Raw genomic sequence first — 16772 nt, 5'->3', positions numbered from 1 at the left:
AGAAGCAACACTCCAGATGCGGGCATGCCTTCCCTGCCCAGAGAACACCCTACTGCCAGCACAACTGAGGGCTCTTAGAGCATTCTCATGTGAATGTCAAGGATGGAAATAAGAGCTCAGGACCAGCTGCAGTGGTGGAGATTTTAACCCTCTTGTTTTAGATATTTCTTTTAGTGATTATAATCAGTCACCACTCTGCAGGGTCAGTGACAGAGCAGATCTAATGGGGCATGAGGGAATCTCACTGGTAAAAGGGGCAGACCACAGAGACCCTCATGGTGCTCTGCAGCTCACCCCTCTCCACACTGTGGCTCTGGTGGGCAGTTCTATGTGACACGCACAGCGTCTGACTCAAGTGGGAGTGGAGGCACTGCTGTTTTGTTCCTTGGAGACTTTGCAAACCTAAGGGAGACTGCTCAACAGCATGGAGGTGCAAGCACAGACCTGCCCGAGTTAAAGCTCACAGAGCAACCCTCAAATAACAACAGGTGAAAGTTGGTACATGCATGTCCCTTTGGTGAGACAACAGTGAGGAACATTCAGAAGATACCCACAGGGCTGAAGCCCAGTTGCCCACAGTGGGAACTGGATCACCCACTTAATGAAACTTCACTCCCTTCTCTGTCTCACTTTTCCCGTTCTCTCACCTCTGCTTTTTGGTTCATCTCCCAAATAACCTATCAGCCGGTAAGTCTTTTTCTCGGGCTCTTCTTTCAAGGGAACACAAACTAAGTGGTAAAGTCAAGATTCAAACTGAAGTCCTCTGGCTACACTGCTGTGCTTTTAAACAGAGTATGCTGCGTCGGGCGTGGTGGCTCACTTTGTGAGGCCAAGGTAGGCAGATCACCTGAGGTCAGGTGTTCAAGACCAGCCTGGCTAACATGGCGAAACCCCGTCTCTAGTAAAAATACAAAATTGGTCGAGCGTGGTGGCGGGTGCCTGTAATCCCAGCTACTCGGGAGGCTGAGGCAGGAGAATCACTTGAACCCGGGAGACAGCAGTTGCAGTGAGCCAAGATCGTGCCATTGCACCCCAGCCTGGGCAACAAGAGCGAAACTCCGTATCAAAAAAAAAAAAAAAAAAAAAGATAATAGTTCAACACAAAGCCTGACTTAAAAAACAAAACAAAAAAACAAAACACAAATGCCTTCCTTCCTCAATAATGTAATGGCTTCCAGTTTTACACATGCATAATTATAAAACAATTAGTGACTATTTTCAATAGAGAGAGACTGTTTCTAAATATGGCTAAGTTCTAAATCAGTCATAAATTAAGAGTTGGTAAAAATTTTAATAAATGCATTTTAAAAGCCAGTTTTCTATAATTAAGTAACTTACTGCCTTATTACACAATATTTCTCTAATGGACAGTACCATAATAATGCTTATCTGTTAATATGGAACCATCGAATTCTACTTAATGAATTTTTCACAGGTCCCCATTCCTCAAGCAGTACTTCTATTAAAACGAGATACCATCCTTTGGTAATGGTATCAGAATTATACCTGTAGAAATACTTTAAACATTCTTAAATTTTACTGAATCTTACATAGCATTTAACATGATAGCAAAAAAGATAGAACTATGAACAGAATACTGTTTATTTCCTTAAAAACTGCTTTTGTAAAAGAGGTAATACTTTGCTTTTTTCATAAAATCTCCCTTTGAATATGTTAAGCTGGAAAAAGAATGTGAAAAAAAACTTGTTGCATATAAGCAAATTAAGAGACCAACAGTACAGTAAAACATAAATTTTAACATTTCTCTACATTTAGAAAAGTAGGATCCAACTTACGTTAGCTATTAATGAGGCCAACATTATCCCCACCATCTAGGCTCAAAATTTGGGTAGCATCATCTCTTTCCAACATCTAGTCACACATCAGTGTCCCTTCTTCTGCCACAATACCTTTACCATTGAGTCTTTCTTTTCTCTTTCCACAATCACCACCCTGATTGAATTCTGATCAACTCAAGCCTAACTACTGCCACAATCTCCTCACTCAGCTCCCTACCTCCTCACTTCATTTCTCTAATGATGTATAGTTTATATATCACTGCTACAGTAATTTCCCTAAAAGAGCTTTCTTCACATCATACTTTCTACCCTTTCTAAGACCTTTACCACATTCCTACAAAAACATTCACTTTCTATCCATCCACTTTTCCAGAAATATCCTTTACCCATCTAAATTTAACTCATCTTTCAAAGCTCAGCTCACATAACCTCCTATGTTCTACTGGTGCTTCTCAGTTACAGGACCCTGACTAGAAGCAACAATTTACTCCTGTGGCATTCCTCACTTTTGCGTGGCAATGTTGGTTATCATTACTTATATTACTTATATACACACCTCGCTAACTGGACTATATACCACCAAGGGTAGGGCGCAGGTTACTTTCTGATTCCTCCTTTGTGACTTGCTGCCACATAGTTTAATAGGTACCAAAAAAGTAATATCCTGTAGAATAAAAATAAGTGCTTCGGGGGCTTTAGACTAAGAAAAGACATATATTTAGAGTCAAAGCAATACAGATTAGAAAGAACTTTAGGGATGAATTGGCATTTGAGATGTGGTTTTTAAGGTTCATAGGCACTCCACAAGAGAGAGGAAGGGCCAAAAATATGCCGAGAGAAAAGAAAATACAGGACAATTTCAAATCACTAGCTGAAGAGTACAGTACATAGGGGAACAGAAGAAAATTAAACATTTTCTAAACAACCAATGCTTAAACGGGTAAGTGGACCCCCATCTTAAGTTGACAGCTTCATTATTTCTTGCTTGAAACAGTTAAGAATATCCTAACTTGTCTCTCCAGTTTTGGTTTTTCCTTTTTCCAAACTACCATTCATATCACCAATGATATGGTTTGACTGTGTCCCCACCCAAATCTCATCTTGAACTGTAGCTCCCATTATTCCCACATGTTGTGGGAGGGACCCAGTGGGAAATAATTGAATCATGGGGGTGGTTTCCCCTATACTCTTCTCTTGGTAGTGAATATGTCTCACAAGATCTGATGATTTTGTAAGAGGTTTCCCCTTTCGCTTGGCTCTCATTCTCTCTGCCTGCTGCCATGCAAGACATGCCTTTCACCTTCTGCCATGATTGTGAGGCCTCTCTAGCCACGTGGAACTGAGAGTCCATTAAACCTCTTTACTTTATAAATTACCCAGTCTTGGGTATGTCTTTGTCAGCAGCATGAAAACTGACTAATACAAACATCATATTAATTTTAACAAAAAATTATGATCCAAAATATCTTTAAATGTTAAAATTTTTCAATGACTGCCCATTTTTCACAAAATAAAAGTCCAGACTCCTTGCCATGGCATTCAAAATTCTTCATAAGGTCCTTTCCAGCCTTGTCCTTCAAACTCTCTCTCCTATTCTAAATTCAAGCCATACAAAAATTATTCTATCTTCTATACATTCTATACAATTTTTTTTTTTTTTTTTTTTTGAGACGGAGTCTCGCTCTGTCACCCAGGCTGGAGTGCAGTGGCCGGATCTCAGCTCACTGCAAGCTCCGCCTCCCGGGTTCATGCCATTCTCCTGCCTCAGCCTCCCGAGTAGCTGGGACTACAGGCGCCCGCCACCTCGCCCGGCTAGTTTTTTGTATTTTTTAGTAGAGACGGGGTTTCACCGTGTTAACCAGGATGGTCTCGATCTCCCGACCTCGTGATCCGCCCGTCTCGGCCTCCCAAAGTGCTGGGATTACAGGCTTGAGCCACCGCACCCGGCCACATTCTATACACTTTCAAGCTCTGCCTCCACCCCGCTCTGGGTTCTGTGCATGAAATTAATTCCCTTGCCTTCTGTGAGTATGGAAAACACTCAAACTATTTTTCCTCTGCCCTCTCACCAAAACAATCAACAGGGAAGACTTTTCTTACCAAATGTGTGAGGGTTTCTCCCCACCAACAAGCAAGCAGACAATTCTGCATCAGACACCAGCTGGAACCTCCAATTCAATTCCGACACTATCTACCTGGAGACAGCACCAGATCCCACAGGTTGAGGGATCAATCCTCAAGGTGGTCCCCACTTCCAATGCCAATGGCAAGCCCAGGTTATTTTACCTGTGCTTCTGACCAACCAGCCATAAATCCAGGTATCCACAACCCCTTTTTCTCAGGTTCTATTAGTTTGCTAGAGCGGCTGACAGAATTCAAGGAAACATTTATGTTTACAGGTTTATTATTGAGGATGTTACAAAGAATAGATAAAGAGATGTACAGGGCACCAGAGCCTGCACATGTTCAGAATCCAGAAGCTCTCTGAACCCAGTTCTTTTGGATTTTTATGGAACGTTCATTCTGTAGGCATGACTAACTAAACCACGGGTCACTGGTGATCAACTTAACCCTCTGCCCTTCTCCCCTCCCTAAATGTTGGGGGTTGGGGGGGTGGGAACTGAAAGTTCTGATTCTAATCCTGCCTTAGTCTTTCTGCTGACCAGCCCCCAACCTAAAGCTAACCAGCGGGCTGCCATCTACTAGTTAACTCATTAGCATACAAAAATACATCACTTCAGAGGTTTCAAGGATTTTAAGACTTGAATGCCAGGAAATGGCATCAAAAACCAAATACGTATTTTACAGTATTACACTTTCCAATTTCCATTCGGCAATCTTCTATTCGTCCATCAAGACTCTGCTCAAATATTATCTCTTCTCTGAAGCCTGCCTGACAATTCTCTCCTCTCACAACATTGGTGTAGTCTTTCTAGGTGATGTCAATATACTTTTTTTTTTTTGACATGGTCACTCGTATTTTTAAATTTTTTTGAAAAATTATAGCTGTATGCAATTATGGGTGTACCATGATGTTATAATCTATGTATACAGTGTGGAATAATCAAATAAATCATTTCAATCATAATATAGCACTTCTCGGATTGCACTTAAATAACTGTTTTCATGCTCATCCATCTCTAGACAGACTGTTTTTTGAGTATAGCCAGGAACCTGTTTTTATTTAATGTTTTGCATTCTGATCTAACATAATGCCTGGCATACAGTAGGTGTTTAATAAATGCTTAAAGGGTGAAAGAAATGGACAGATGAAGGCAAAGCTATGCTATCTTTAAAATTAGAGGAATTTGTCCTTACTCTGGCAGACACGCAAACTGTCACCGACAATACAAGCAAAATTATCTCTTAAGATAATTTAAGCTGGCAGCAACATGTAAAGTGAAGTACGAGTGAGAAGAAGCACAAGCTGGGATATCCCTGCAATATTTTCAGTGAAATGTAATGTAAGGACCTAAACTTGGATGGTGAAGGGGGACTCGGAAGGAGAAGATTCAAATATTTGTGGTATGTTAGAGAAATAAAACTGATAGGACTTCACTTGTGCCTAAGGGTAGGAAGCAAATGATGAGGAATCCGATACAGCACTAAGACTCAGAGCCTGGGTGACAAAGAGGTCCGTTAACAGAAGGAGAAATAGCGGGTGCAGAGCTCACGATGAATGATGTGCTAGATAATAGGAAGTCTGAGGCACTAAGCTGAGCCCTCTGTAAACAGCTGAAAATATGGGCTTGAAGCTTAGAGAAAATGCCGCAAATGAGATAGGAAGTTGAGAGAGATCATTTTAGAGACAACTGTGGAAATCATGAGACTAGGAAAGACATAAGAAAAAAAATAGAAGAATTTCAAAGATAAAACCTTGGGGAAGGTCATTATTATTTAAAAGTAGGAGGGAAAGGAAAGAAGGTGAAGGAGTAATTAAATAAGTAGAATCAGAAGAGCATACAGTCATGGAAACCAAAAGAACTGAGAAAGAAAAAAATGACCACAGCTCTACCAATCAAACAATATGAAACCTCATAAAAGAATTTGAGAGTCACAGTATTTTTCAGAAGAGCTAATCCAGCGGTTTGGCACGGGCAGGAGAAGGGCAAGTGAATGCTGCAAGTATTAACAGAAGCAGCGAGCAAAGCCTGCCACCTCCAGAAGTGTAAGCGTAGACTGCTTCACAAAACTATACATCCTATCTATTTCTTAAAATGTAGATCCCTAATGAATTCAAACCTTTTACCTGATCATTAGCCTCTAAATGGATTTTAAAACAGTAGGCCTGATTTCCCTGTACATACTGTCTTAGGATGGCTTCTTTCCTCCTATTTCTGGCAGCTCCTACCTCTTTAAATTCTATTTCCAATGATCTATTATTCTAACATGCTAAAAATATTATCCTGGGCTGGGTGTGGTAGCTTATGCCTGTAATCGCAGCACTTTGGGAGGCTGAGGAGGGAGGGTCACTTGAGTCCAGGTGTTCAAGACCAGCCTGAGCAACACAGAGGGATAATGAGACCCTGTTTCTATAAAAAAAATAAATTAGCTGGGCATGGTGATGTGTGCCTGTAGTCCCAGCTATGTGGGAGACTGAGGCAGGAGGATCGCTTGAGCCCAGGGGGTTGAAACTATGCTCACACCACTGCAGTCCAGCCTGGGTGACAAAAGCAAGATCCTGTCTCCAAAAAAAAAAATTAAAAAAAAAAAAAAAACCCTGAATTCTAAAAAGCATAAAAACTTCAGAATAACATAAACATTCATTTTTCAATATAATCTTTTCTTTTCTTTTTTTTTTTTTGAGACAGAGTCTTGCTCTGTTGCCCAGAATGGAGTACAGTGGCACAATCTCAGCTCACTGCAACCTCTGCACCCTGGGTTCAAGCAACTCACACCTCAGCCTCCCAGGTGGCTGGGATCACAGGCTTACGCCATCATGCCCAGCTAATTTCTGCATTTTTAGTAGAGACGAGGTTTTGCCATGTTGGCCAGGCTGGTCTCGAACTCCTGGCCTTAAGTGATCCACCTGCCTCAGCCTCCCAAAGTGCTGGGATTACAGGCGCATCTGGCCTAATCTTGCATTCTGAACTCTGCCTTGCAAACTTAGGGTGAAAAAATAAACATATAAACCATTTAATGCTTATCTTCCAAAAGGAGATTTATGAAAGTGATTAGTAAGAAATAAATACCTTTCACTCCTGAAGAGGTTCAACATTTATGAGGAAAATATATTAGAATTATTTATGAACTCATCAGGAAGATGATTAAGGAAACTAAAAAAGCTACTATAAAGTGGTGTTACAAAGAAACTGAAGAACGCTCAAATAAAGTGGCAATGTAGGATTATTTTCAACTATTAAAAAATGAGAAATTTCGTATTATTCTAATTATGTTCTTTTCCTTACCTCCAAGATGTGGCTAGATAAAACTGTACTTCCGATTTTCTCCAAACAGCTTTGACCTATGCTTCCATCTCATGAATTCCAAGACAGTATTAAACTGATGCATATTTTCATAAGTCTGTTTAGGAAAAAAAGAACTTATTTAAGACTTAAGGAACACTGTCAGAATAATACATGTAGAAGCAATACTAGAAGTGTTTCACATGTACAACTATACCTTTCCAAAGTAAAGTCAACGAAAATTTCTAGAGTTTTTAAGAAATCTATCACTTTACCATGTTCCTCAACCTCTGCCCAAGCTTTACATTTGTAAAGCTAGTTCTGTGGGAACAGTACTTCCATATAAAATTCCTATCTTAGCTTAAGCTTTACAGAAAAAAAAAAAATCTCATCTCAATTTGAAAAGAAAAAGAACAGGAACAGCTAGAAGCAGCACCAAAACGTACATTTCTACAATATTCAGATTCCTACTTAGACAATAATATATTGGATTATCTAGCTAATATCACTTTTTTCTACTTTTTTATTATAAAGTCTCATAACCAGTTTTCATTTCAGCCACAATTCTACCTAGAACATTAGGACTTGTGAGGGTGAAGAATTAATTGCACTGGTTGAGCTAAGTCCGTGGAATAGGTCTAAACTACCGTATATTAGTACTGCCATTAACACCTTACCCTTTAAGGGGCAAGCATTCATAAATCTAAAAGATAGAAACTATTAAAGGTTAATTTTTTTTTTTTTTTTTTTTTGAGACAGGGTCTCGTTCTGTCACCCCTGCTGGAGTGCAGTGGCACAATCTTAGCTCACTGCGACTTCCGCCTCCTGGGTCAAGTGATAAAAAAAATTTTTAAAGATATGTCTGCTGTTTACTTAGCGATCTTAAAAATAATCTCAATCTTTTAACGGAAACTTCAAATAGCAAAGTATTCTGTTTCGTATTTTAAAAGCTGTATGAACATTGCCTATGCCCCATTGCAAGGTCAAATACCTTGTCTTCAAGTCCATTTAGAAGTATCACTTGTGTCACACTGAGGTTTAGCAGTCTTGGCAATAATGACTAAATTCATGTAAACGACGGCAACCTGAAACGGTCTAGCATATCAGGTAGCAGTCTTTCTTAAAGACAAGAGTCTCCACTCAGCAGACAGGCTGCTGTGTCTTTCATGGTCTGGCTAAAGACAGCCTGACCCTGAATGCAATTAGCAATGCTTTGTCTGCTTTCAGGAGCCTTTCAGTCTTCTCAATGCACTAGTTACCCACAACTTAGCCAGGTCTCTAACATTTTTCAGAGTCCTCATATGACTATAAAACTCTCAGGCTGTCCCTCAGAGAAATGAGGGAAGGTAAAAATAAAGAGTTGGTGTTTCGTGTTCTTCTGAAATGCTCATAATCTTTAATTTCCCTTTTACTAATCAAGAAAAGAAATGCGGGCCAGGCACAGCAGCTCATGCCTGTAATCCCAGCACTTTGGGAGGCTGAGACGGGCAGATCACCTGAGGTCAGGAGTTCGAGACCTGCCTGACCAACGTGGAGAAACCCTGTCTCTACTAAAAATACAAAAATTAGCCGCATGTGGTGGCACATGCCTGTAATCCCAGCTACTCTGGAGGCTGAGGGAGAAGAATCACTTGAAACGGGGAGGCAGAGGTTGCAGTGAGCTGAGATAGCGCCATTGCACTCCAGCCTGGGCAACAAGAGCGAAAAACTCCGTCTCCAAAAAAAAAAAAAAAGAAGAAATGCACTGTTTCCATTTTAGAAATGGCATAGGGAGATTTTCCCCCAAAGCCATTCTTTGCCAACTACTCCATTCCTCCCTAAGAGTATGGAAGAGAGAGGAGGCAATCACTGTATTAAACAAAGTTCAAATTAATTTATCCCCAAAAAGTAAAAACAGTCCATCAAAGTGTCTGTTTTAAAAATATATGGCCTGGCCGGGTACGGTGGCTCATGCCTGTAATCCCAGCACTTCGGGAGGCCAAGGTGAGTGGAACACTTGAGGTCAGGAGTTCAAGACCAGCCTGACCACACACACACACAAAAAACATATATATACATACAGATATTCATATATATATAGCCTGATTCTAATTCTACCAGATATTTCCAATGTATCAAATTATAAAATTAACATGTAAACTTACCAACTATTGTTTATTACAGCACTATTTACTAAAACATTGTTTTCTTGGCTAAAAAGTTTTAGGCTTCAGGCTAAATTTAAAGTTTAAAAAATAGAGAATAACATAACCAAAAGAGCTTTCAAACACCCCATCTTCAAAGTCCAAAACCCCAGATGATCTGTTCTTCCCTGTTTTCCCACATGTACAAACACTCAACATAAACTTCAGAAAATCTTTTCTTCTTTTTCTTTTTTGAGACAGAGTCTGGCTCCGTTGCCCAGGCTGGAGTGTGGTGGCACAATCACAGCTCACTGCAGCCTCCACCACCTGGGCTCAAAGAATCCTCCCACCTCAGCCTTCCGAGTAGCTGGGACTACAGGTACGCACTACTATGCCCAACTAATTTTTATATTTTTTGTAGAGATGGGGTTTCGCCATGTTGTCCAGGCTGGTGTCAAACTCCTGGGCTTAAGGAATCCTCCCACCTCAGTCCCCCAAGCAGCTGGGGCTACAGGCAAACACTACCACGCCCGGCTAATTTTTATATTTTTTGTAGAGACAGGGTCTTGTTATGTCAGCCAGCCTGGTTTCGAACTCCTGACCTCAAGTGATCCACCTGTCTCAGCCTCCCAAAGTGCTTAGATTACAGGCATGAGCCACTGTGCCCGGCCTAGAAAACCTTTCCTAAAGACTGAATTTAAGTCCCACACATGTATCCTAGAACTATAACGTAACGTAACATGACATAACGTAACGTAACATAACATAACATAGATTAGCTAAGGAAAATCAAGTAAGATTTGACTTCATTACTCAGAGGTAAACAAAAGACACAGGAAACGATATGCTCCACAGTACAGATCTGCAAGTCACTTTGCACACAATAGAAGTTGTGTGAATAAAGGTTAGGACCTTTGCAATATAGTGCTATAGTCCTATGAGCACAAATCTATAAATATGTATACACATAAAAATAGGACATACATGGGCAAAATGTTCCAAACGACTTTAATCACTTAGCTTACTGGGTAATTTACCACAGGCTTTTAACACTATGAACTTGTGGTTCAACAACCACCAGGGGTGTTAGTCAAAACAAAACGCTAAGTAAGTATAAGTCATTTTTTCAAAGATTTTGTGTCTGAAATTTCTATTAGTTGTAGAAAACACATTAAGAAGGCGGCAATTCTTTAAAAAAACATATCCAAGCTTCTCAATGACATGGAAAAAATGAAAATCAAACGTTTCTAAATATATTCTAACATTCATAATTCAGAGCTAACATCAAAAATTTCCTCAACATTAATAATTATTTGTAAACACACACAAAAAGTTCATTTTAATCCCACATTTCCCTTACAAAACATCTTTTCTTGTCATCAAAATGTACATATCCATCTTGGTCTTCAAAATTATTAAAATGGTCCAATCTTAAACCAACAAGATACTTTATTTAAAGCTCACTACCCATGCAGAATCCAAGGACAAGCACTGATTATGGATATCATACCAGTTACATATAAGGTTTCAGAATGTCACCAATTTCTATTATTATGATTTGCTTTATAGAAAATAATAGTTTAAATATTCTTTTAGTCAATCTAGGCCAAAACACTTTTTTGTTTTGTTTTGTTTTGTTTTTTGATACAGAGTCTTGCTTGTCACCCAGACTAGAGTACAGTGGCACAATCTCGGCTCACTGTAACCTCTGCCTCCTGGGTTCAGGCCATTCTCCTGCCTCAGCCTCCCCAGTAGCTGGGATTACAAGCGTGCGCCACCATGCCCAGCTAATTTTTGTATTTTAGTAGAGATGGGGTTTCACCATGTTGGACAGGCTGGTCTTGAACTCCTGACCTCATGATCCGCTCATCTCAGCCTCCCAAAGTGCTGGGATTACAGGCGTGAGCCACCACACCTGGACACTTTTTTGTTTTGTTTTGTTTTCTTTTTAAAGACAGGGTCTCACTCTGTCACTCAGGCTGGAGTGCAGTGGCACGATCATGGCTCACAGCAGCCTGGACCTTCCAGGCTCTAAGGATCCTCCTGCTTCAGCCTCCCAAGTAGCCAGCACATACGGCCATGCCCTAAGCCAAAATTTAAGATTAACTTTGAGCTTGTACCAGATATCAAGATGTGATGGAATTCTTAGAATTTGGTGGAATCAACAACACTGATTGCACATTTTTTCCTTTGGCTACTCCAAATCCCCTCTTCCCTATCATTTCTCCTCCCTTCTCAGCACCCAGAAAAAGTACCCCATGTACTGTACAAATACTGCAAACACGATAGCTGCATTCATATGACCATTAAAAACAAAAAGCCAAATTACAAAACAATCTACATTTTACAAACATTTCAGTCGGGTTCTTAAACTAAAGATATTACTGTTACTTTGGTATGTTAACTAGAAAACGCAAACATTATGCTCCAGAAAAATATAATGTGGTTTCAGCTTTAAATAATTCAAATGAACAGTTAATTTAGGCTAGTATACCATGCACTCCTATAATAAACATGTAACCATCTAACTAGAAAGGGAACATCAACTCATGAATGGGTTGTGTTCTAAATTTCCAAAAGTTCATTTATAAGTTGAATATAAGTCTGACTTTGAAACTCGCGATGCCTTTACTCATAAAAAGCAAACATATAAACAGTTGTACTAAATTCATAGTCCAAAAGAACTTTAGTGTACAAATCTATCATAGCACTCTTCTATTTAAGCTTATATCTATGTCAAACTACAAGTTTCTTATTCATTTCTGTATCCTAGAATCCGGCACAGTGAATGACAGAGTATAGGATTTTAGCAAGTATTTGCTGTTGTGAAGTATTTGAATAGTAACAACTAAGTGATAAAAAACTGGGTTGCATGGAAAATCTAACCTATCTCAACTACAGAAGAGAATCAAAAGGCAAGGGGAAAAGGATTCTTCCAGAAGAGATAACAGTAAAAGATACTTGGGCTAGAAAGCTGCAGTCTGAACCAGCTGTGACAATTTCCATTCCCCTTGCCAGCGGGTAGTCTGGTAACACATACCTAATGCAATTCTGGCCAAGACGACAAGAAAGTAAATTTGCTAGGGAGCTTTTAGGAAAGGTTTTCTTGGTTAACGAAAAAAGACCCAGGCAAAAACACATGCTCCCAGCCTTTTTGCATGCAATTCTGGGTTTGAATGTGTAAACAAGAACTGGACCATGAGGACAACCCAACAGATCAAGAACAGCGGCAGCATTAAAAGACAGAAAGAACCTGAGGTCCTTGGTGATGCTGTCATGCCTGAATGAATTAATCCTAGAATCATCTTAACGTGGATCTTTTCATATTAAATTCTTTTACTGTTTAAACAACTTGCCACAAGCAACTCAGCAGATAGGGTGACTTAGGAACAGATACATCATTTACTTTCATGAATTTAGTTGTTCCCTATACAATGTAAACTCCCCTAAATTCATACCTCAGGCCAGATCCTTCTTTTAAACTAGATACATGTTTACACTCTATTAAATGTTTATTCCAGTGGCACACCAAGAGAACAAGATCAATATAAAAGCCATCGTTCACCAACACAAAATCTGTTTATGTGCCTGTAGTCACTTTTTGGCTAATGGCAGCACCATTAGCCAAGAACCACCCAATTGCCAAAGTTTAAAATCCTGGGATCACAAGCCCCACCTCCCTCTGCTTCATCTATTATACTCGGGAGTTACTAAATGCTGCTCATTCTAACGCTGATACACATACCTTTAAAATGTCTCCCCATCTCTATACATGCTGTCTGGCGTAGGCTCTATTATAAACATCCTGTCATTAGGAAGATGCAAGTTAAAACTACAATGAGACACACTATATAGCCATTAGAATGGGCATAATCAAAAAGACAATACCAAGTGGTGATGAGCATCTGGAGAAGCTGGAACCCTCATACATTGCTGACGGGACTGTAAAATGATGCAGTCACTTTGGAGAATAGTCTGTAAACTTTTTTTTCTTTGTTGTTTTAGAGGTGAGGTCTCACTCTGTTATCCAGGCTAGAGTGCAGTAGCGCAATCATGGCTCACTTCAGCCTTGACCTCTTGACTCTTGAGCTCAAGCAATCCTCCCGCCTCAGCCTCCCGAGTCACTGGGATTATAAGCGTGAGCTACCATGCCCCAATTTCTTAAAGTTATATATAAACATAAACTCATCACAAGATCCAAAATTTCCTCTTCCCAAGAGAAATATGTGCCCACACAAAGATTTATCTACAAATGTTCATAGCGGCTTTGTTAATAATAACCAAACACTGGAAACAATCCAAACATCCATCAACTGCTGAGCATATAAAGTGTGGCATCACCACAGAATGGAATACCATCAGGCAATAAAAAGGCACAAAATACTGATACACATTACAGCATACATGAGCCTCAAAGACACACTAGGTGAAAGAAGCCAATGTAAAAGTACTGCATACTACATGTTTCCAATGCATATGAAATGTTGAGGAAAAGCAAATTTAGAGACAGAAAACAAGCAGTGGTTGCCTAGATGAGGAGGTAGAAGAGGGTGATTGTGGGAGGTGATAAAGTGTCACAGCACAAAAATTTACTAAACTTAAAAAATTTAAGTGTGCCTACATTTTTTTCAATTATTTCTAATTATGTACAAAATGAAGTCCAAATTCTTTAGGACATTCACAGACTGCTTAATCTGCTTTCAATCTGTTTAACCTAACATGCCTTACCTTCTGCTACAATCTCTGCCCAACAGCCTCCTGATGACTGTATTAAACTATGGATTTGCTATTTCCTAAATATGCCACCCTATGCAGTGCTGGTCCCTTTCTTCACACTTGCAATTCTATTTCAAAACTCAGTGTTCTTACATTTTCCCAAATGAACTTCCATTTGTCCTCACGAAGACCCACCTCAAGCATCCCCTCCCTTGTTTTAATCCTCCACACTCCTTTGTTACTTGTTCCACAGGATTTTAGTAATAACACATTGTGTGCTAATCACAGTGAACCATGATTACCTATTTATAGGTATATCGTCTTTACAAAAAACTCGAGTATAGCATTTTATTAGTGTTTGTATCCCTAGTGTCTGATACACAGTACAGTGCCTGGTCTATAGGAGATAATCAATATACTTCTAAGTAAGTTAATGATGAATGGCATTGAAGAGAAAAATCCAAAAGTAGATAAAATTAGCTATGTACCAAAAAGACACTTGTACAAGGATGATTAGTGTCACTATTTTTTTGTTTGAGTCAGGGTCTTGCTCTGTCACCCAAGCTGGAGTGCAGTGGTGTGATCCTAATTCCTTGCAGCCTCGACCTACTGGGCTCAAGTGATCCTCCCACCTCAGCCTCCAAAGTAGCTGGGACTACAGGCAAGTGCCACCAACCCTGGATAATTTTTTGTTTGTTTGTTTGTAGAAATGAGGTCTCTGTATGTTGCCCAGGCGGGTCTCAAACTCCTGGGCTCAAGTGATCCTTCTGCCTTGGCTTCCCAGAGTGCTGGGATTACAGGCGTAAGCCACTGTGCCTGGTGCCACTGTTATATAAGAAAGAAAAACAGGAAGTTGCCCAATGTCAAATAAATGTTTATTAGAATAGGATCAATTAAGCAGCCACACTAAACACTATACAGTGTTTTAAAAGAATGAGATAAATATCTATTTGTATAGACATAAAAAGGCATCCTAAATATCGAAGGAAAAAAAACAACTACAAAATAAGTTAATCCTCCACTATTTAAAAAAGAAAACAAAACTGTACACACAGGTGCTCGCATGCGTACATCTGTGCATCCTGTATAAGGAAGGTGCAGGGCTGAAGGGTACACACGCAGCTGTACTGGTGTAGACGAATAAGCGAAAACAACCTTAATTGCCGATCAACTGACAAATGGCTAAACAAAATGTGGTCTTATCCATGCAGTGGAACATTATTCAACTATAAAAATAAATGAAGCCATTAAAAAAAACTGGTTCATGATACAACACCGATAAGGCCTGAATATATGCTAAGTGAAAGAAGCCAGACATATGATTCCATTTATGGGAAATATTCACAATAGGCAATTCCACAGAGACCGAGAGTAAATTCATGGCCATCTGGGGCTGGAGAGTGGAGAGTGGGGAATGGGGAATGGGGAATGACACCAAAAACATGATCCATGAAAGAAAAAAAAACACGATAAACTGAACTTCAACAAAATTAAAAATGTTTGTACAATATATGTGACAAAAGCCTCATCTAGGATATATAAAGAAATCTCAAAGCTCAACAACTGAAAAAAATTTCAACTAGAAAATGGGCAAAAAATATAAAGAGACATTTTATTGAAGAGGATACACAGACGGCAAATATGCACATGAAAAGATATGGTCAACATTACTAGACATCAGGGAAATGCAAACCAAACTATGCTGCAACCATCCCTGCACACCTATTGGCACAGCTAAAATAAAAAAATAGTGACAATACCAAATGTGGACACGAATGTGAAGAAACTAGATCTCTCATATATTGCCAGCAAGCAAGTAAAATGGCACAGCTACTTACAGGTAAGCCACCAACTGCACACCCCTGGGCTCTGGCAAAGATTCTTTGCTTGGTCAAATCAGCCAGGCTCCTGAACTTTCTCCCAGGCCTATCTGTGTACTTCCTTGTAAATTCCTGTTTTAGCAAAGAACCCTCCTAAGCTAGATTAGCAAACCTCCCATCATTTTATCTGATTACCCTCTTCATCTTCTGCCACCCTCCAGCAGATATCTGATCACCTTGGCCTGTCTTTAGCAAGAAAGAATCCTGTTAAGGTCAGTTTAGGCAGAAACCCCTTACACCTGACGTTTCCTCTTGAGAATTTTTCCATCCACTGGCCCTCACCCAGCTCCTTGGCTGCAAATTCCCACTTGCCCATGCTACATCCAGCACTGAGGCCACGCTCTCTACCCACCCATTGTAAGACACTCTTGTAGTGGTCCCTACACTTACAGCGATGATCCTGAATAATGTCTTCCTTACCATGCTTTAACAAGTGTCACTGAATAATTTCTTTTCTTCAACAGCACCTCTCCCAAAGAAATAAAAATTTATGTCCACACAAAAAACTGAATATGAATGTTCATAGCTGCTTTACTGTTAAAAGCCAAAAACTAGGGGAAAAGATTATCCTTCAAAAGGTGAACGGTTAAACAAACCATAGAATACTACTAAGCAATAAAAAAGAAAGAACTGTTGATTCACAAAACTTGGATAGATCTCAAGGAATTGGGCCAAGTGAAAATAAGCTAATTTAAAAAGGTCACATACTATGTGATTCCATTTATTGACATCCTCGAAATGTCAACGTCATAGAGATGAAAAGCAGATTACTGGCTGCCATGGGGCAGGTGTGTGCAGCATAAGGGAGATCTTGGTGGTGGTAGCATTTGTGTCTTGATGCCACGGTGG

At 39.7% G+C, this 16772-nt stretch overlaps 1 protein-coding gene across 3 annotated transcripts in view; it reads right to left on the bottom strand.

Moving 5' to 3' along the window:
• The window catches only part of LOC105495979 (bone morphogenetic protein receptor type 1A), a 169928-nt gene that overhangs the window by 79142 nt on the left and 74014 nt on the right, over positions 1 to 16772 (bottom strand). Inside the window, exon 1 of one of the 3 annotated variants that reach the window (XM_011765988.3) lies at positions 2356 to 3218. The exons of the other annotated variants lie outside the window; for them this stretch is intronic. The gene's annotated coding sequence lies outside the window, so the exon portion shown is untranslated. Of the gene's footprint in view, positions 1 to 2355; positions 3219 to 16772 lie in introns of those variants that run through there. 3 annotated transcript variants of the gene reach the window in all.

The sequence above is a fragment of the Macaca nemestrina genome, chromosome 9 (genome assembly GCF_043159975.1).
Source record: "Macaca nemestrina isolate mMacNem1 chromosome 9, mMacNem.hap1, whole genome shotgun sequence".
In the NCBI taxonomy this organism is placed as follows: Eukaryota; Metazoa; Chordata; class Mammalia; order Primates; family Cercopithecidae; genus Macaca; species Macaca nemestrina.
The sequence above is the reverse complement of the archived record's forward strand: the minus strand, read 5'-3'. Positions and strand labels throughout refer to the sequence as shown.